Genomic DNA, 22064 nt, shown 5'->3' with positions numbered 1-22064 from the left:
AACAAAAATATCAAAGATATAAAAAAAAAAGAAATATCTTTTACATTATATGTCACATATGCTTTAGCAATAATAGATGGTAGTGGTGATGATGGTTTCAAATTGATTGTAGGAGTACGAATACTATCGTGACTTATATGTATATATATCAATAATAATATATACAGCTAATTAATTAATTAATTAATATATATATATACCAGTTTGTCAGGAGGATCAGTCAATTAAATATTTCCCCAGGACAAGAGTAGATGAATCGTAAAAAAAGAAAGAGAGAACATAAAAAATCCTTTTTTCCCTCTTATTACCTATAACGAAAGTAAGTATTATTCATAAAGAAATAAAAGCACAAGCGCGTGTACAGTTTCTTTCGTCGTTGATAAAGAAAAATGTTCGGATAAAAGAGAACAGGGAGGGGGTTCATAGCTAGGGGGTGGTAGGAAGGGAGGTATGGTATGTATGTATCTCTCTCGTCGCACGATGAAACGTCGGATTCAAATGCAAATTGAACTTCGACGTCAAAGGAAAGGTAGAAAAGAAAGTCAGTGTAAATTTAAAGAACGGATTCTCGAGAACGTGGAAATGATATATCGATTTTAAGTGGAGCACACCCGAGCACAACTAAATCCACTTTTACTCGATATATATATATATTATAGAGACGTTCTTTTTCATCGTCTTCGTCCTCGTCCTCGTCCTCATCCTCATCCTCATTCCTGTCCTTGTCGTAGTCGTCACACCCTTGATGAAAAGTGTCAGGAACGATCGTTAAAGGTAAATATTTAAATAAGCACCGCTTTCTCTGACGGATTGTTCTTCCGTCAGTCACTTTGTGGACCATCCATATGTCCCCCTTTGTTCTACCAACCATCTTCGTTTCCCCTTGTCATTCTCTTATTCTCTCTCTCTCTGTCTTTCTCATCGTTTTTGTTTGAAATTCCTAACGGAGAAGAGAAGAGGTGGGTCCGTGACCCGGTCAGCCAAGCAAAGACGAGTCGATCCGACATCTGGAATTCCACTCCGACGACCCCGTCGTCTCGCTCTCTTTAACCATTATCATCGAAAAAGTTAACGACTGCTTCAAAATCGTGTCTATAGTATATAGTAAGAGATAACTTGCTTGCTTGCTTGTGCCTTTTTTTCTTCTATCGTTTATATACGAGAAGAAAAATAGGAAGAAACTTTTTTAATCGGTCAAAATACCGAGTAACGTTATAAAAGATACCTCTTCCCCTTTTTTCATTTATTGTTAGTACATATATATATATAGTTAGTAGTTAAGTAAGTTATAATTATAACTTAGTTATAGTATAGTACTATATATATAGTATTATTTTAATTATTATTATTTTTAATTTTATATTTAATTATATATATTATATTGGTTTACGTAGTAACAGTAATTGGTAGTATTATTACATTGGTTTACGAATTCAATTTTGTCTTATAAATATTTTCATTTGTATTTTGAATTTAGCGAATTCTCGGAGAAATTTCTTTTCGTAATATTTTTTTGTCTTTCTCGTCACCCTAATCCCCCTTCTTCCATCTCCCATATTCGATGAAATTCATTGAAAATTTAAGAAAGAAATTGTTATACCATATGTTGAAATAAAGTAAAAGTTAGATAAAGCATTTTCAATTATTGTTACTTTTCTATTAAAATTTTTTTTTATTTCTTCTCTTTTTGTTTTTTCTTTTTTCGAAAAATGTATCTCCGCCCCCCCTCCTCCCGAAAATATAAAAATATGAAAAAAAAATGTTTAAAGGAATTATCGAAATAATTTGATTTTTTTTCTTCTATATCCTTTCATACGGTACCATGAGTACGCGATTCGCAGGTGTTTTTTCTTTTCTTTCCATCTTTCATTCACTTTCTTTCTCTCTTTCATTCACTTTCTTTCTCTCTTTCACTCTCTCTCTCTCGTTCTTTCGTTATTCGTATCAACGTGATATATCCCTCTATCCTTCGTCTATAATCGCACAATGCACTTTAAGTAAACAAAAGGAACTAATACGACGAAATATACGCGCCAGTGCAAAATCGGATTGAGCAGAATTCAATTAAGACTAACCGGGGAAAATTCTCTCGGCCTGGTTAATGCGCGATAAATCCGCAAAGTGCTACGTTTGGAATTCCTGGCACATACGTACACTCAAATTCACACACATACATATATATATATATATATATAGATATATTCTCTTATAAAAACAAATTTTTGAATTAGACGATAAGAAAGTACAAATCGGAAAGAAAAATTCTATATGATAGAAGAGAAAAAAGTTTCCTATTAACAGTCACATTTCTATTTTGGATGTATCCTTATATATATATTTATGAATTTAAATATAATATATATGTAATAAAATAATATAAAAAGATATACAAAAAGAAAGATTCTAAAAATATACATATTAGCTTATAAAAACAAATTATTGTATAAATAATATATTTATAATTAATGTAATATAATGTAATTGTAATGTAATATATATATATATAAATTTGTAATAATATATTTTATAAAAAGAATAAGATAAAAGAGAAAAAAGTTTCCTATTAATAGTCAAATTTTCTATTTTGGATGTATTATTACATATTTACATAACGTGTATATAGAGTATAATTATTTATAAATTTAAATATAATTTATATAATTGGAATATGAAAAACAAAAAAAGATTGATTCTAAAATATATACATACACACCTAATTCTATTTTTACACAATTTTGATTCAACACAAATTCTAAAAAGAAAATTTGAAATATTCATAATTTACTACAGTAAATTACATTATATAATAATACATTATTATTTCTTAGAACTGTAACCAATCTTACTATTATATTCGAAAGATGCAATATATTTTTGTTAAACATAATTAAATATCTATATATATATAGAATTTGATTGATACTCGAAACTGAATAAGAACAATTGATTAGCTTTTAACGTCGAATGTTATTCAGCTTTTAATTCTTTCTCTCTCAATCTTACCCATAACACCGTACCTACCCATCCTTCAAACCGGAGTGATTCTCCGGAGGCTAATCGAGTTAGTCGGCAATTTACAATGGCTAGCTAGCTGCCTGCCAGACTGCACCACCACCATCACTATCACCACCACCAACACCACCACCACCAGCAGTAGTACCAGTACCAGTACCAGTACCAGTACCAGTACCAGCACACTACCACCATCACTACTATCATATCACCAGCACCAGCACCAACGACGACGGTAGCATTTGCCGTCATGAGAAGGCTGCCTTGGAAGGTACTTACATTAATGAGTTACTAGTTAACTTAGCCACGGCCTACCTATACGAGCCCGTTCCACTCGCGACTCATGACACGCCTTGTGTCTTATAGTACTGCACGTAATAATAATAACTATCCGTAGAGGGTTGGGCCACTTCGTGAGATGTGTCACCGTACTATGTACAAAGGGATACTATTACTCTCTTATCGTTAAAAGTTGAATATATGTAATAATATATATATAGAGAGTCACAGAAGTATTCGTGCCACTAATGTAAATTTGAAACACAACTGTGATAAGAGTCTTTTAAATTCTTATATATACAAACGTATTTTAGGATTATTACTATTAAACTTGTAATAAATGTATTAGATATAAAAATGATTGATTCAATTGGGAAAATATCATTTTCTCATTGATTAAAATGATATAATTAATTTCTTATCCCTAAAGGTTGAATATATGTTATATGGCGAGTCATAGAAGTATTTCAGAAAATACAAACATACTTTAGAATTATTATTATTAAATTTGTATTAAATAGATATTAAATGATCGATTTGAATATAAAAATATCATTTATTCCTCGATTCGACGCCACTATTGTTAAAAACATCTTATATGTACGTATGAACCCATTATTCATCTAGATATACGTGGAAATATTTAAAATAAAATTTTGTTGAAAAAAAAAGAGAAAAAAAAAAGAAAAAAGAAATTGCAAATATTTCTACTTGATTTAAAATTTGTATCTGTAAAGCTGTAGCTACAAATTTAACATGGATAGAATTTATTTTTTATTTCGTTCGCAATTCTCTTTCCTTTTATTAAACTCTTTGATCTTCCATTCTGCAATATAAAATAATTCGATGTTTAATAATGTTAGAATAATGGACGTATCAAAGATTCCGACTTAACAAATGTTAAATTTTTACAAATAAGCGATTAACACATATAATCCTAATTTCTTAATCATTAAAAACTCCTTTTTGATAGATATTTCATATGCAGTGTATGCAAATAATCATAATGAATAAAAATATTGATATAATTGTCAGTGTAAAATAATAAAATGTGTCTCGAAAAATACACTCTAGAAAAAATGTTAATAATAAATTCAAATATTTATATATATATCGAATATAAATATATATATAATATATTATAATAATATATAAATATTTATATATATCGAAAAGAAGTTTACTTATAAGTCCTTAAACGTCAATCATTGTGTCAGAATATTAACAGGTGTCATTTAACGATTTTCGCAATTATGGGAAGGAAGGAAAAAGGAAGGAACACAAAGAATAATTCTAGAAACCTATAAAATCACACATTTACGAAGCATCGATCCTTCCATTACTTTAACTCAACACTCATCCTTTCTTTGTGTGTCTGTGCTAGTATATAATATATATATATAGTACATGTTAAAAGAGACGGCAGTTTAGATACGCTGACGTGATCCAGGTGTCTGCAGTGGTGATTTCCAAGCGAAACGAGATATATCCGCTTTCAGATCTTCCATTTTCTAGACTTCCCCTTTTCTTGACATGATCTACTATAATTCCGACTTTCTTGCATCCCCAAGGAACAAGACTACGTCGTCCAAGATTCGAAAGAGACTTGGAAAAGGTTCATACATCTTTATCTCTCTCTCTCTTCTTTTCTTCTCTTTTAACATCGAATTAAAAACGAACAAGTCGAAACTTTGAATAAAAGATCGATATCGCGTGTTTGTTTTTTTCTTTCTTTCTTTTTATAATTTAAAAATCATTCGATATTTAAGATAAATTTGGAATTAATATACAATTAAAATTAAGTAACTAAGTAAATTCAATTAAATTTAGTAACAATTTAATTCGTATTTTAGGAATATTTTTACGATAATAATAGTAACAGTTGATTTCGTTTGTTTTATGTTATCTATAATTAGAAAAAGTTTATTAGATAAAAACAAAAAGAAAACAGCAAGAATTCTTTAACTAACACTATAAGTACAAGACAATTATATTTGAAAAATAATAATGTTCGGATATTAAAACGAGTATTACTGTAATTTATACCAATCGGAACCGGTTTTAATAGAATATAGCAGAATTATTTATCGTATCGATGAATAGGAAAAAAAATAAACTAGGTTATTAAACTGTTTTTTTTTTTTTATTAATAATCGAACACGACCAATAAGATATTCCAAATTAATATGATATAAAAAAATATCCTATGAGGGAAATTTCATCCTTTGTGAATTTCTATAAAGATAAGGTTAACTATTGTTTCCAACGTATAAAAACAACAATACTTTTTTTTTTCTTCTATGAATAAATATTTCCTTTCCGACCCTTTTATTTAGATCTTGATTTTCTTTTACCTTTTCTTGACTGTTTTGTAATATTCAAAACCGATCCGAGAGAGAGAAACACATTTTCTCGCCACGAGTATTTAGATCACACACACATACACACATAGATACACAACACGTATTATTTATATACACTTACACGACATAGCAAAAAGAAATCTGATCCACGAACAAATCGTATTATTGTTTTAAGTTGAATCACATATACGAGAGAGTATACAAGAGCTCTAACACACACACACACACACATATACTTTTACTCGTACATACTCATTCATTCGTCCATTCAATTACTCAGTTTATTTAAAGCCGTTAATTGCTACATTTCCAATTCACCACCACTATTGAAATGAGTGTAAATTTACGATCGAACGATAATATGTTAATAGCTTTACGTATGCGAGTGCGCGCGCGCGCGCACAGCTGTTACTAGAAAATATTTCCGCGTGCGGTTGGAAGATGAGGGTGAAATGCATGGGATACGTTATCAGTAATTCAACGAAGAAAAAAGAAGGGAAAAAAATATATATATATTCACACACATATATATTTTCAAACGAAAACGTATAGATGCTCGGTAGAAATAATTTCGCATGAGTCAGTTGTGTATATGTTAGTACACCATTTTCCGATAGTAACCAAATATTTCTTCTTCTGATTACATTTTCTAAAGACGTGGGATATATTATGTACCAATGAAAGAGGAGAAATTGTAGATATTTAAAATAGAATGTTACAATTAGCCGGTAGGTAACAAATATGTCGAGGTTAACGGACGGATAATTAAAGTTTATAATTAAGTTTTCGTTTTCGAAGATAACAAAGTTTATACGTTCTCTCTCGCTCTCTCTCTCTCTCTCTTTCTTTTTCTGTCTGTTTCTTTCTTTCTTTTTTTTCTTTTGTTAATTTTGTTTTCTTTCCTTCTAACAAATACTCGCGGTACGTTTCTCTTTCGGTATTAATCTTACTTAATCGTTAATGTTTTAAAAACAATAAAAGGAAATAAACATTTATATATTATATTAATAAACATTATTATTATAAAATTTCGTTTTAATAACGCATGTTTATGATAATTCATTTAATTTCATTGAAGTTACAACACTTTTCTTTTCTACGATCTCATGATTCTATGATCAAAATAAAAAATTAAGATTAAGAATTTGTTGGAACGAAATTTCTAATTCGTTGTAATATATATTTTTTTCTTTGTGTTTTTTTTTTTCTTATTCAACCAAAATCAAATCCGACTAAATCTGAATTTATGCGGAAAATATGGTTATTGCAATTAGGAATGCTTATAAGTGATTAGTAATTTCGAAAATTTAATTAAAACAACGAATTTAATGATTGACGAAAGGTAATATCGCGGTTAAGTTTCCTTAATTACACATTGAATATGTATAATAATATCGATGATCAATTATACTACTTCTAAATTATTCGATATCGCGTGTTAATCTTTAATGTATAATAAATGGAAACACAAAATATGTATTAACAACCGAGCTACGTTGAGTAATAATAATTATCAATATATAATACAGTCTAGTAAATATATTAATTTTTACTTTGTTCTAATTGTTTTATTTATAGAAAAAAAATAATTAAAAAAACAAACTATACGCTTATAATATATCTGTGTTTTTTTTTGGTCAATCGAAACAAACAATAAGCAAAATTATATTAATTCAGTATTCAATAGTAAACCTGTACCATCGATTTAGTATATCCGAATTTCATTGGATGTTATTTTGAAAAAGAAAAAAAAAACAAAACGAAAGAAAAAGAAAACACGAAACTGGGTCATACAGGACGATTACCCGAGAGAGGTTAAAAAAAAAAACAAGAAAACAAGTTATTATAAAAAGCACATTATTACCGAGAAATCTACAATAATTGTTTATACGTATCCAAAGATCAATGTTTACCAAATGTATATTTTATGATATACACAATTTTTACAGTAGTGGGGAGGGGAGGGTGGTCGACGAGGGAGAAAAAGAAAAAAAAGAAAGAAAAACAAAAATAGGTCACAACAGCATTAACCGAATGCAGGCCAAATTACCAATAGAATGATTAGGTTCTAAAAAACGAAATAAAAAACATCCCAAAAATAAGAAAATCGATGAAATAAACCCCCAAATTCCTTCTCGTTACCATAATTACTAACGATTTATTTAATAAAACAATCGAGATTAAGTTATTCAGACGAATTATAATCTCGATTAGGATAATTTAGTTATAAAAAAAAAACTACAAGTTATAACACTTGTAGTACTTGGATAATCATTTCGAAACGTTATACTAGTCCAAAAAAAAAAAAAGAAGAAGGAGAAGGTAACCCCACGTTGGATGCGTTTCTCACGTTCGTAGCGTCCCCTTTTCTTCGACATTCTCATGTTTACGAGAAAGAGTGGGGAACCAATGAGAGACGAATTAAAAAGAGGCCTTGGCACACGTTCTATCTATCCTCCTTCTTCTTTCTTGAAGGAACGTCGTCGTGAACATAACGCAAGCAAGCAAGCAAGCAAGCGTGACGGTGGGGTGTGGGACGAGAGACATGAACGATCCGATCCCATGACTTCTTTCTATCCATTTTTTTTTCTTTATTATTTTCTTACAAACGCATTCAATTTAAATGCGTTTGAATCGTTAAAACGGCGAACAGAGGGTTGGTGAGAGGAATTAGGGAAACGAAGGAAGAGGGATGGGTGTGTAAATGTGTTCGGTGTGAATATGGGGTTGGGGAAGGGGGGCGGGGAATAGAAGAAGGAAATATTCTATTCGACGAGGTCGAAGCGCTATAATGATAGGTGCATTGCACATTTTCTCTCTTCCTCTCTTTCTCTCTCTCTTTTTGCTCGTTACTTTATGTTCACGATACTCGGTAATAACGTCATCAACGTCAAGCAACCCCTCAGATTTACAAGAGGAATTATTGATTTTCGATAGAGAATATCGAAAATCGGATATCCTATTCGACCTAATAGTCTTACTTCCTCTCCTCCCCCGCCCCCTCCTTACTCTACACCACCCCTCTATCTTCTAAGTATATTTGTTAAATTTTTCGTTTTATTTTGCATGACAAATATGACCAATTGTTGGATACTCGACATATTATTTTTTGGATGAGCATAACGCGTAAAATAATCGATGCGTGTTATCGTAAGTGCATTTGCGTTTTTACCGTTTATATGGAGGAAGAAAAAAGAAAAAAAAAGAAAAACAAAAATAAAAGATTATTAAATCGAGCCTTTTCTTACCTTCGTAGGGTTTTTTGTTAACTAAATAATAGTAGGAGGGAAAGAAAAAAAAAAAGCAGTTTTGTCGTATCCGTTTGTTGCATATTCTTTCGTATCGTATCGTATCGTATCGCACACACACACACACGCACACTGTACTGCACTGTGCATCATATCAATGCGATGACGGGCGCAATATTGCATCGTTAGTTGCCCTGTCAAAATTTGATACGAAGATTTGTCAATAAACTGATCGGTCATTTTGAATTATTCACAAGGACCAAAACTCTCCCCCCTCTCTCTCTCTTTCCGCTTTCTGAATTATTTATCCCTTATTTGATTATCCAAAGTGAATTTTCTATCGATATTTTATTTCTTTTTTCTTTTATTTTTTTTTCCAACAAGTTTTCTTCATAACTTAACATTGTCATTGTTAAATGAAAAACAATATATTTATGATCGTTCAATAATAATAAAATTATACTATAATTGCGTACAACATTCTAATGAAATTTTCACTAACTTTTTGTTTCGCGAAGTTAAAAATCGATTTGACAAATGATACGCGGCACCTTTTTACAAATATCGTTTCGTATTGTTAAATTTATTATTATCCTACACGCGAATCTACGATATATATAAATAAAAATAGAAATATATAGAGAGAAAGAGAGAGAAAAATAATGTAAATTATAATTCGTAAATTAATAGTAGTGATAAAAAAAAACAAGATGTGTAAAATCCTGTTGGTTTTTTTTTTGTTTTGATAAATGCAAGTAAACTAATCAATCTTATTAAACGAGATAACAAGATAAAAAGAAATGAGAAAGAATATTTTAATGGGAATAACGTAGAAACAAAAATTGTTCGCTTTCCTTCGTGCGAAACAGGAACATGCGGCTAATTCCCCCCTTCCCCCTGACCCTAACCCCAAAGCGTCTTCTTCTCGTGGTTCCAATTTCATCGTCGGATGAAATTTAGACGACAAAAGTCGTCTACACCAATGAGAAAGGGAGTGAGAAATACCAAAACACTTCCTCCTCCTCCTCCTCCTCTTCCTCCTCCTCATCTATCGATGACTACGAAATATTTGGAAAATTATATCACCGATCTTAAAAAAACTAACGTTTGAACTTGTCGGTGTTTGCGGCAGATTATTTGTTTTATCAATGACTCAGTTTTCTAGAAAAATTAAGCTAACAATTTAAAAATGAATATTTTGTTGTGTAAAATATAAGGTTTAAAATGCTTATTCTATTATTTATTATATTTATTCAAATTCTTTATATCTTATTTCTAAATTATATACATATATATATATATATATTATAATTCTATAATAATATAATCAATTATTTTAGAATTATAAAATATAATAAATTATTTTAGAATTAAAATAGAAATACATAGATTTTTTTTTGCATTCCATATTCTATAAAAATATAAATATATGGTACATATAAAAAGAAGAGAAATGGATTATCAGCAAGAGGATTAAAATATTCTGAGATTCCATTGGCAAACTTTAATCCAACTACGTAATTGATAAAGCCATATCAACACATACAAGCCAGCCAGGTGGGAGTTCCGATAATACTATAACTCGCAGGAAGTCATTGCTCAATCTCACGTTACTTCTTGTTATCGAACGATGATATTCATTCGATACTGGATTCTCATACATGAACGAGATTACATAGAGATAAATAATAAAGTCATTTTTGATAATACGCGACAATTTTCTATATCGGAATATTTTCTCTACGTTACACACATGACCGCACACAACACACACACACACACACATATATATATGTATATCGAATACGTTATTTCTGTTACAGATTTTACACAGAGGTAAATGTAACTGTTCAATCGTCGTTTATTAAACCGGAAACAATATATGTATAATAGAACGATATTATAATTATACGTTCCGAGAGTTCAATTTCGTAAAATCAACGGGACGAGCTTTTGATTAACAATAACTCTCGAATTTCGAGACATCTCATTGCATACGCCGCTTGCATATAACACCTTAAAATCCAATTTCACTATAGCGACAGAGAGAGAGAGAGAAAGAGATAGTCAAACTGTAAATGAAATAAAATTCATTATTCTTCGAAAAATATCATTTTTCGCAATAAGATCTATCTCTTACCATAATTTATACAAAATTAAAAATAAAATCGAATTTACATTTAATTTTGAATAAATCATTCCTATCACTTTTCCTAGCTTTGATATATTTCTTACGCGAACTAGTATCATCAAACTTTCAAACCAAATTTGTCTCATCGGACAGATTTGAATATTTTCGTAATAATGAATAAAATTATTCATGGAATATATATATACGTATGTGAAAAAAATAAAAAAAAATAAAAAAAAAAAGGAAAATTCAATAACAAGACGCGGTAAGAAGAAGTCGAGAAGATATCAAATGTAATAAAACAAACAAATTAGACACTTCTGAGATACAACCAATAAGCAGCAGCACATGCTACTTGTTGCTAGTACTCCCTTCACTCCCCTCCCCCTTCTATCCTATTACGAATGGTATCATTAATAACATCAAGTCATATTCAAAGTGTTGCAGAGGGAGAGGGAGAGAGAGAGATAACATTAGTTATATATATTGATATTTATTTTCCTTTTCTTTCCTTCTACTATCGTAAAAATATTTGATGATTTTGTCTAGTAAGACAGTTACTATGTTTTGCTTGCTATGGACGCATATATGCGTTTGGGTATTGATCGATTATTATTTTGAATTTTGTGTCAAATGAAAATTATTATAAGAAACAAAGAAAAAAAACTTTAATTATTAAATATATTAAATATTTATAACCATTTAATTATTATATCTGGTTAATAATAATAATAATATCAATCAACGTGAAACAATCGTACTAATAATAAACTATTATTTCATATTTATAAAAATATTTCAGTTAAAATTATTCAGAACTGAAAGGGTTAAAAATCTAATGTAAGAATACCACCATGTATGCACAAATATGAACGACAAAAGTGCATTGCAAGCAACCCCACTCAACCGTTGAAGAAAAGAGCAAGTGAGAAAGGAAAAGGAACTCGTACAAGAGTCTTCTTCTTCTCTTGCTGCTTAACGATCATATAACCGTCGTTGTATATCTATATATGCATGCATGTGTTACAAGAGAAGGAAGAATGCAAGTGACGTCATCGATACCACGATGTGTCATAGTGTATAACGATGACTACGCGGATACGTTAGAATCATTCGATAAATATACGTTTGATGTTACATTAGATTCTTTAGTAATGATCAATTTTCTGACAAACGTTAGAACAACGAATAAATGTTATTCCTTAGATTTTTAACATTATATAAACGATTATTAATTAAAAAAAGAAAAAAAAAGAAAGAAAACAAAATAAATGGGGTTGTTGTTTTTTTTTTAAATACATCTACGAAAAAAAAAATATTTTATTATATATCTAGATTGTTGTATCAAATTTTAAAATTAGATGATAAATAATTCAAAAAAATAATATATATTACGTTAAATTTTATTAAATAAAATCTGATTGATATTATTTTACACGTTATTAATTTTTCTTGATGGTTTTATTTAAGAAATTGGACTGCAGAGGAAAATGATTCGAATATTTCAAATATGTTGGTTACAAAAACACTTTTTTATGATGAAAGAATGAGTAGTAGTGTAGTAGTAGTAAATGTACTTTCGGTCTACCACCTCATTCTCGAGTCCACGACCCTGACGTTGCTGTCAAGGCCGTTATAATGGGAGGTTTCTTTATTGCAATGGAAATGAGAAGAGAAGGGGGCAGGGGCAGGGGCAGGGGAGGAGAAGAAATTCCGTGAATTCCGACGAGTCGGGTTTGTTGGCGTTATACTCGGAAACTCTGATTCATACCTGAAGCGCAATGGTATCGGCAAATCGTGGCAAATTTTTTTCTCTCTCTCTTTTTTTTATTTTCCAACTCGATTCGGAGAGTGAGAGTGAGAGAGAGAGAGATAACCAAATTAAATTCAGATATCTTTTCAATAAAATTCGACTAGATATCTTTTCAATAAAATTCGACTATCCGGATTTAAAAGTACTATTCAGAAAAATTCTAATACACGGTTATTACTATTATTATTATTATTATTATTCAACTTTTTGTCACTCAATTAGTTCTTCTTTTTCTTCTTTTGTTTTATATAATTTAAAAGCTATTCGTAATTCTTAAGTAATTAATTATTATATTTTAATATTATTATTATTATAGCATATATGTTATATATTTTAAAAGAAGAAAAAAAACAAAGAAAAAAAATAAAAATTCATATTTTATTATGGCAAATCAACAATTCGTGCGTTTATTGTATCACAAATTCTATTATAAACTGCATAATGAAGGATTGTTTTTGTAAAATTTTACTTCGGTAATATCAATTTTAAAATACACGTGAACTTTTGCTTCGCCCTATAATATTATAATAATAAAAAAAAAAAAAAAAAAAAAAAAAAAAAACAGAAGATGTTTCGATAAATGGTACAATTTGTTAAAGCTACCACCACCACCACCACCTCACCTCACTTTCCGCAATCTTTACGATACTTAAAATAAGCCCAATGGGGGATAAGGGAGAAGTATAATATTTCGATCCGATTTCGAAACGATTTTTACGATGGATCCTCCTTCTCAAATATAAATATATCTCTATCGAAAGTACTACTCGAATTTGTCTTTCTTATCCTGTTATTTTTTTTTTCTTCTTTTTCCCCACCCCTCCTCCATCCCCATACTTCCATACTTCCATGGGAATAGAGTTTTCGTGCTCGTACATCATCCATATATATATATATCGGATAACACGAAGTACCTTTACAACGTTTCCTTTCTTACTAGTCTCTTGCTTCTTCTTACACGATGTTGAGTTCGAAGAGGATATATATGGAAGATTTTTAACCTATCTTCGATATCCTATCTCCGATATTATATCTCTAGACGATAGGGGCAAATAAAAGTGTACAGCTCGAATAAAGCTTCATCTACGTTTCATTCGACTGACTAACTTTCTTTTTCCTCTTTCCTTTCTTTTTTCTTTTTTTGTATTTTATTTTTTACTTTTTTATTCTTTTTTTCTAAAAACTTTTCTTTTTCCTGTCACTTCTTCCCTAACTCTTTGTTCCTCTTTTTTTCTTATTTCATGGTTACGGTATACATCCGTTTTTTGATATAGTAAAGTCAAGGGAAAAAAGGTTTCTTCATATTTTCTTTGTTTCCTGTTAGACATCCTTGAAATTGTGCATAACAAGGTTTGATAATTACGGTGATCTGACGATACCCGACGTAAATTTTTTTTTGAAAATTGACAGATTGTAGTTAGAGCAAATAAATATAAAATAAAAAGGTAAATATGTCGACGACGAAGTTTAAAATCATTGGAAGAGTATTCGAACTGTAGAGAGACCAATAAAAGAAAAAAAAAACAAAAAAAATAAAATAATTTTCACTTTTTTGCGAGACACATAAATTACGTTTAAATTATAATAACCGGGAACGCAACGAATTATATATAATAATCGTCGTGCTAAAAAAGATAATAATTTCCAATTGTTATTTCGATTTAAATATATTTGTAAGCATTGCATTAAATACTTTGGAATATTTTTGGACGAGGGTACAAAAAGAAAAAAGAAAATTAATAATAATTTTCAACCTACCTATCTATGTTTTCTATAATTTCTAATTTTTTATTTCTTCTTCTCTTTCTTCTTTTTAAATATAAACCGTAGAAAAAAAATGTGATTGTCAAACGAACCGATATAAAAGAATGCACGTGAAAAACTATTCCCTTTGTATTCTTGGAAACGTTTGCAAGTATTGTAAGGGTTTTTTTAATTTGCACAGTGTAAAAGTGTCCTAATGAACCCGAAGTATAAAACTATAGAAATTTTTATAAAAATTATTTTTACGATGGTCTGGATAAAATCCTATATAAGAAACTATATTAATCAAAGCTATAAAAAAATTCATTATGAGAAGAATGGATCCAAATAAAATAGCAAGATCAGTAAAGTGCAAAAGAATAAAAGGTTACAAATCGATAGCCGCCAGTTGGTTGGTTGGTAGGTAGTTAGGTAGGTCGACTGAAGTTAATCATCGAAAAATACAACGAAAGAGAGAGAGAGAGAGAGAGAGAGAGAATAAAATGTTCGAAAAAGTAACTAGTAGGACAAAGCTTTAATCGGTGAAGCTTTATAAAGAATAAAGAGAAAAATAGAAAGTGAAAAAAAGAGGAAAAGTTAAAAAGAAAACGATTAAATTGACCGTTTCTTTCTCTTTTACCTTTTCTCCCACTCAATCATTAAAGAAAAAGAAAATACGCACTCGTGTAGTACTATACAAGAACGAATAGTAGCAAAACGATTGCCCAGCCATAAAAAGCATCCTAGTGTTATCTTTTTCCCTCCTCGTATTCCTCCGTTTACGAACAGTTTCCACTTATTAGCTTTTTCAAATGGTTTCTTTTCTTTCTTGTTTTTTCAAAATATATATTCCTTCTAAATGTGAAATATTGATATAAAGAAAAAAAAGAAAAAAAAAAAAATTATAACCTTTCGATTCTTTAGATAGAATCAATAAAAAATGTATCACATGATTCATGCGATGCAATGAGTATAGTGTCATTGATTTATTTTTACAAGTTTTTAATTAAATTTTTTAATTATAATACTATTGGGTGAATCAAAAGTTCGTGCGTTTTTAAATTAATATTTCATTTGCATATAATTTTATTGACTTTGATAACAATTGCACTATCTAAAACAACACAATAAACGCACGAACTTTTTGATTCAAGCTTAATATTAAATAGAATATTTTTTAAAATTAGTTAACAATTTTTCAAATTCAAATGTTTCAAGACCATAAATTCGATGCCACACATATAACATATAACATATAACATATCATACATCGTTGTTTAATTATCCCCGTGTCTCGTTTTACACTTTTTACGACGACCTTGAAAGATCACACACACACACCTAATACGATCGGAAACAAAAAAAACGAGAACGACAATTTTGATGAATTATTTTCCATTAACGTTCTTTATAAAAAAAAAAATTAATAATTACGATTAATAGACGAGATGATCTCCTAGCATAACAAAAAAACAAAAAAAAAAAAAGGAAGAAGAAAAAAAACGAAGATATATTTTTCGAACGAACACGCATTCGTGCTAGAATTTGATCGTTTCAGATATACATATATATATATATATATAGTAGTATATTTGCACGGGTAGAAATAATCAACGCGAGATGTTTCATCGTTCACAAGTGATCCCATATAGAAGAAGGAGAGAAGTTATTCCCCTTTCTCTCTCTCTCTCTCACTCACTCCCACCACCACCCATTTCCCCCTTTCGAGTGTTGTTTTCTTTCTGCTCACGATATCTCGATTGAAAAAAAAAAAAAAAGAAAAGAAAGAAAGAAGGGAAAAAAGGGAGAGAAGATAAAAAATTATACGAATGGCGAAGACACACCCCGAGAAATGCCAACGTGGTTGAACGGATAGGCCACTACTACTACTACTATTACTACTACTACAAGAACACGAATAAAATACACATACAGAGAGATAAGGCATACTAATGAAAATCCATAGATGATATATACATGTATATATATATATATGCAACAACAAACACATTGAAATATAACCGGATGATTTCGCGTGAGTAAGTTCCTAGGTGATTTATATTTCCATCGTGCAGCTAACGATCGATAATTAAGTCGAGAGAAATCGACCGGTTTTTGGGGGAACTGGATAAAAGAAAAAGAATATGCGAATAAAGAAAGAACAAGAACGAGAAGGAGAGAAAAAGAGAGAGAGAGAGAGAGAGAGAGAGAAATAATGGGCGTGAACTTCGTTGTGTTGTTCCGTTTTTCTTAAGACCAGTTTACCATCGTCGTACCATCACCGCACAACCGCGCACATCATTATAAAAACATTCGTTGGAAAATTTTCTTGCTATTTCCAATAGAAAGCCGTGAGCAAATATATACAGGGGAGAAGCAAACTTTACTAAAAATTAAACTTCATTTTATCTTTTGTCGTACTGATGATCCATTGAATTCTTTTCGTTTACTGCTCGTGTGCTGTGATCAGAATGTTGATTAAATGAAACATATATAATACAGAAAGAAAAAAAGTGTGTGTGTGAGAGAGATAAATGAAATCAAGGGAAAAAAAAACATTTCTTGGAAAAAAATGATTCAACTTTTTATACTGTAATAATCGCGATTATTAACCGATAAAAAATCGATTCGCGATTTAGCGTCTATGAATTAATCGAACACCGTATTTTTATTTATACTTACGGTATTATCCTACCCCTCCCAACCCCTACCCCACCCAACCTCACCTGAAATATATCATCAATCGATTTAAATCTAAATTTAATTCAATTATTTTGGTCGACGATAGAACGAGGACAATTTTATGAAAACGATACGAAAAAGGATTTGTTTAATCGATCGTAACGATGATTATAAACTATAACCATTAAAAATAAAAATTTGAAATTTTAAACCTATCCAGATTATATTTTACGTATACACCTATAAACGTTCTCAAATAATTGTTCTTTGACAAAAGTTTATATATATATATATTTTATTGGAATAGAATGCAAATAAAAGTTGAATAATTTGTAATCAGGGGTAAATAATAAATATAACAATTTCAATATAAATGTAAAACAATTATTATTTTATAATTATAATTGTCGCTAAAGTGTCAAATTAAGTCAAAAGTAATTATATCGATCATTTAACGTTCACAGTTACGTGAAGAAGTACACGGTCGCGTTCAATCGTTATTCTTCAAGTAATACGAACGTATCGATAATTATAAATAATAATGAAAGTGGTGGGAGGGGGAGAGACTAACATAAGCGAAAATAAATTGCAAAGATATTTAATATTCGATTAATATGAAAATTTCTAATGAGAACATTTTGACGAAGAATTTGATTGAAAATAATTCGACTACAAACTCGTGGTTACTTTTAATTTTAAAATGCTCAACACGTTTCTCACGGACAACAAATTTCTCATATTATTATTTCTTCGTAAATAAAATTCAATTCTGTAGCAATAAATAAAAACAAAAAGTGCTTGTCAAACCCCCCGCCCCCATTGTCAAAGAAACATTTCCGAGATAGTGAAAGAAAGAGAGGAAAAAAGAAAAGGGACGCGATCAATTCTAAAAATAATGTGATGTTCTCCCCCCATCGTCCCCCCCGCTCGTCTATTCCTAGATACCTTTTTTTAGATCGCGAGAAAGCAACGAGTTTCCGGTGATTAGGATTTCCCATCATTCCAGAGAGAGTTCACTAGTCTCCTTTTATCTAAGATTCGCGTTCATGAGTTTTTTCCACGTAGTCTATGACATTTTATTTTATTTAATTTAATTAATAGCATAAACACGATAAAGCAGCGATGATAAAGATAAAGATAGAAGACGCAAACGACAAAATATATAACGATCGAGAAAGTAGCTCAATGTAGAAAAGTGAATGAAAGAACAAAAAGAAACAAAAAAAAAAACAAAAATAAAAAAATAAAAAAATAATAAAAATAACAAAGTCTAGGAAGAAGAAATAAAATTAATACCCTCCCCCCACCCAAATAATCGAGAAAAAAAATTTTATTACTATTAGAAATTATATAGAAAAGACCAAGAAGAGGAGGGGAAGGGGGTGGTAATGGAATGGTGATGCTTTCTAACGAATTAACGATCGTTCTCGTTTAATATCAGTGATTTCTAATTATATACGATAGATCATTAATTGATATCTACCGGAATCGTGGTGACTTAATGTCGTCACAAACGATGGAGGGGGAAGAGGGGGGAAAGAGGGAATGGATACGCTCGTTGCATTCGAAACAATTTATAAATGCATTTACCATGCGTTACGCATCGGGCAACATTTTCATCGACCCTTTTGCCAACCACCCCCCGTACGTTGTTCCCTTCCCCCTCCCCATAATAACACCACTACCGTGATATTCGTAACTAGCCCCCTGGCTCTTGGTCTATCTCCACCCCATTTTCCTCTTCCTCTGTCCTGTAATTTTTTTTTTACTTCTAATTATGCGTAACTCATCATTCTCGAATTTTCGAACCGTTAAAATATTCGCTAAAGAATTATAATAATAATAATTATTATTATTATTATTATTAACATTATTATGATGATTTTATTAGCTGGAAATCGAATGGTATAGTGTTTTATCGATGACAGAGATCGTGAAAGGTTGACATCGATCGGTACCCCAATGACATCGTTTAATCCGTATAATCAAGCACCGTCTCATAAATTCTCTTTTCGTTTATTATGAATGCGTGATGTTATCGATCAAATACCGAACGAATAAGCTTTGGATATCAATTGAATTCCTTTAAAAACAGAGAGAGAGAGAGAGAGAGAAGAAAAAAGATGACTAAATAACCTATCGAATTTCCAATCACAATTAAAATCATTTCTGATCATTGTTATCGTTAATTTAAAACAAACATAATACTACCCTAATCATTACTCAACCTTTGTATTATAAAATAAAATACTTTAGAAATAAAGAGAGATAAAGAGAGTAGAAAACTATGGTCCAAAAAAAAAATCAATCGAATTAGCAGTAACAATTAAAATCAATCTTAATTATGGTTATTATAAACTTAACAAAAATAATACTATCCTAATCGTTGCTCAACCTTTGTATTATAAGATAAAATACTTTTAAAATAAAAGGAGATAGAGAGAAAAGAAAAATATGACTCTAAAAAAAAAAATCAATCGAATTAGCAATCACAATTAAAATCAATCTTAATTATTATTATTATAAACTTAACAAAAATGATATTATTAAGTATAATAAATACCATTAATAATATACTATTAATAAATAATATTATTAAAAGATAATAGTAATATTGTTATAGAAGATATTGGTATTATAAGATAAAAAATTAAAAATCATGTTTTTAATCACATAGTTTTGTATTAGAATGACGAACGGCATTTAATAATAAGCTCGCAAAAACTCAACTCAAATTTACATATAATATAAGTAGACCGTTATTATACCCGTAACGAGTAGTCGCATTAAATGTAACACGGATGACTTGTTTTTCGAGAGGAAACGTTTAATCCTCTCTCTCTTTCTCTCTCTCTCTCTCTGTCCCTCTTTCTCTTTCTCATACTATTTTCCTACATCGTCGTCGTTGTCGTCGTCGTCGTCGTCGTAGTCGTCATCCTCATCCTCATCCTCATCGTCATCTTCGTCGCTTTACCAACTGGATTTCTGACGTTCATTGGTCGTGCAGTCCACGTCGTGGTTCTAAACACGTTGGACGTGCCATCACGTAAAGTTTTAAACATTCGGGACTTACAAAAGGTGTAACCGTGTCCCGTCACCACCTTTTTACTCCCTCCCCTCTAACCTCCTCACCCAACCCTTTCTTCTTTATCTTATTCCTTTAGTCTTTTTATCATATTAAACGAATAATAAGAATAAGTAGAAATTTTGACGCTACGGAACCGGAACACTAAACACGATTGAAGGAATGAAAAAAAAAAAAGAAAAATAAAAAGAAATAACAAAAAAAAAGATTTGCTTTAATGGCCATGAGAAAGTTCGCTCTTTTTTTTTTCCTTAGTATAAGTACATTAGCAGGTGCAAGTTACGAGCGACAAAGGGGAAAAGTAGGTCAAAGCAGAATACCATTCCTTCTTCAAAAAATATTTCATTTTTTTCTCTTTCTTTCTTTCTCTTTTTCTCTTTCTAATCTCTTGTCATGCAATGACGTTTCTATTGTAATTAACACTGAAACATAATGTTAATTTCAATAAATATGAACGATCAATTTAATTTGATACACCAAAGTTAAACGGTAAATTCGTACGAATAATAATAATAATAGGATTTTTTACGTAATGAAATATTTGCTTATTTACTATCCTCGGTGAGAAACCTTCCCCCCCATAGGTTCTTTTCCCTTCTTTTTGTTTTTCAAACGATATTTTGATTTAAATCGAAAAATAATGTTCTCGTGAATATTTTTGCACCCCATATATATATATGATGTTTGTATTGTGAAAACGATTTTGTTTTATATATACTCTTGACTAACGTTAAACGATTTGTTGGTACTTAAAGCATTAATTTATTATTTAACGACAATTACCAACGAAACGAAGTGGAAAAAAACAGAGAGAGAGAGAGAGAGAGAGAAAGAGAGAAAGAGAGAAAACGTAGAAATAGGTGTTCCATTTAAATTCCTTCGACTGTTGACAATTTCATAACACTTAAAAAGCCCGTGGTAATTATCAACAAATATTTTACACGTACGAAAAAAGAAAAAAAAAGCGGCGGGGCAGGGGAGAGGGGGGTAGTAGGAAATATTTGTTAAATAATTGCGAGGCGCCGGGGGCGTCGTAAACTAACGCAATTATTATTTGAACGTTTACGTCAATTTCGGATCATTAACCGACACACCATTGCGTGACATATTTTTTTTTACAAGAGAAAAAAAGGGCTTGTATAAGAGAGAATTTTATTAAAACAAAAAAAAAAAACAAAACAAAAAAAGAAAGAAAAATAAATGGAAATGTGCATAGGTGAAGAAGGATAGAAGATTAAAGAAAAAAAAAGAAAAGAAGGGGTTGGAAAAAACAACAAAATAAAAACAAAGAAAAGGCAAACGTACGAAAATAGCTATGAAAACGTATAAAAACAATTCTATTTTGGACGAAAATAAAGGGGTATATTTTTGCTATCAAATGTAGAGCATACTTGGTTGGTACTACACCACCTAAATAAAACCGAATTTCTCAAAAGGTAGAAAAAGGCTGAAAGGGAGAAAAGAAGTCGAGGTTCTTTGAACAACCAGAATTACTTTCCCAAAATTCGAAGAAACCTATACGAGAAAGAGAGGGTAGAAGAGAGGAAAGGAGAAGGAGAAGGGGTGGGGGTGAGGTGGTAAGAGAGAGAAACACGTCAACGACTTTGTTAGGAAATTCACGCACTGTGAAAATACGAGCCAGGATAAGTACAAAGGAACGGGAAAACTCGATGTTTCTAACAATGGAAAAGGGAGATATTTTATCATA

The 22064-nt window shown here is 30.4% G+C and overlaps 1 protein-coding gene across 2 annotated transcripts in view; it reads right to left on the bottom strand.

The window, feature by feature from the left end:
• The window catches only part of LOC122521202 (DE-cadherin), a 157682-nt gene that overhangs the window by 101934 nt on the left and 33684 nt on the right, over positions 1-22064 (bottom strand). The gene's annotated exons all lie outside the window — the stretch shown is intronic.

This window comes from Polistes fuscatus, unplaced genomic scaffold (assembly GCF_010416935.1).
Source record: "Polistes fuscatus isolate 324 unplaced genomic scaffold, CU_Pfus_HIC Scaffold1, whole genome shotgun sequence".
Classification (NCBI taxonomy): domain Eukaryota; kingdom Metazoa; phylum Arthropoda; class Insecta; order Hymenoptera; family Vespidae; genus Polistes; species Polistes fuscatus.
The sequence above is the reverse complement of the archived record's forward strand: the minus strand, read 5'-3'. Positions and strand labels throughout refer to the sequence as shown.